Source organism: Sinocyclocheilus anshuiensis, unplaced genomic scaffold (genome assembly GCF_001515605.1).
Source record: "Sinocyclocheilus anshuiensis isolate Anshui unplaced genomic scaffold, SAMN03320099.WGS_v1.1 scaffold779, whole genome shotgun sequence".
NCBI lineage: Eukaryota > Metazoa > Chordata > Actinopteri > Cypriniformes > Cyprinidae > Sinocyclocheilus > Sinocyclocheilus anshuiensis.
This window is the reverse complement of record NW_015548244.1, coordinates 183188-184620: the sequence shown is the minus strand read 5'-3', so window position 1 is coordinate 184620 and position 1433 is coordinate 183188. Positions and strand designations below refer to the sequence as shown.

The window sequence follows — 1433 nt, the reverse complement described above, 5'->3', positions numbered from 1 at the left end:
TAGTATCTAGTAACAGATAGTAGTTGTTTTGTAAGTGTCCGATAAGCACTATGCAGAATTGTTTTTGTTTGTTTGTTTTATTTCTGCTTTTTAACACAAGAACAACTAATCATCGAAAATCATCTCTTCTAATGGAGTGAACGATACGTTGTCAGCAAAATGAATGCTGCTAACACATCATGTCTGTTTCAGCAATCCTGTATGAGTGTGTGAAGGCCGTCTACACCATCCACCCCAAAGCTGAGCTGCTGGAAAAAGCCGCGAGATGCATTGGGAATTTTGTTCTGTCTCCAAAGATCAACCTCAAATATCTTGGTAAAATTCCTGCTTTTGATTTTCACTAGTTAGTTAACCTGAACTCACTTGAACTGCTCACATATTGGTGCGTTTTCAGGTTTGAAAGCCTTGACGTATGTCGTCCAGCATGATGCTAAACTCGCCCTGCAGCATCAGATGACCATCATTGAGTGTTTGGACCACACAGATTTCACTATTAAAAGAGAGGTAATGATTTTGTCATAATTATGAGAAAAACCATAATTATTGACTGATGATGTCATAATTTCAACTTTTTTTTAATCAAAATAATGACTTTTTTAGGTCATAAATATGACTTTTTTTTTAATAATTATGAATTTGTGTCATAATTTCAAATGTTCAATTCATATCTATTATTTTATGTCATAACAACAACAAAAGCACAGAGAAAAATCCAACTTCTAAAACATCAAAACCTGGTAAACCAATGTGATGCTCTCACAAATAGCACAGATCAGCTCAATAATTGATTTAATATCAGATTCATAATTCCCAACAAATCAAGGGTCTTGTGTTCATCTCTTCCTCTTTCTTCTCTCTCACACTCTTGAATTGCTGTTCAGGATCACAAATGCTCAGAATGTGACCGTGATCGTTGAGAAGATGCTGGACTTCCTGCACGGTTGCAACGACGAGCACACCATCATCCATCTGGTTGGAAAAGTCTCAGAGCTCGCTGAAAAATATCCTTTGAATTAAACAGAGTTTATGAACAATGCTCTACTTTCTATAAAATGAACAAATATTTGTTGAATGTCAGCTGTTATGTTCCTATGAAAACCCTTACGTTTGCTCCAGATAACTCGTGGTTCATTCAGACAATGAATGATGTTTTTTCCACGGGTGGAGATTTGCTGCAACAGGACGTCCCAAACAACTTCCTGCGACTGCTGGCGGAGGGTAAACGAGAAGTATAGACAATCTAAGAGCTGTAAACTGTTGTAGAGGGTGTGTTGTTTTATATTTCTGATGTTTTTGTTTCAGGCTCAGAGACTAAAGAGGAAGATGATCAGTTACGGATTTATGCTGTCGACTCGTATCTGACTGTGCTGAAGGGAGATGCTTCTCATCTGCCCCAGCGCTTCTTACAGCTCATGAGCTGGGTGTGTACGACT

The 1433-nt window shown here is 37.9% G+C and overlaps 1 pseudogene; it reads left to right on the top strand.

Moving 5' to 3' along the window:
* The window catches only part of LOC107655146 (AP-4 complex subunit epsilon-1-like), a 15878-nt pseudogene that overhangs the window by 5233 nt on the left and 9212 nt on the right, over positions 1–1433 (top strand).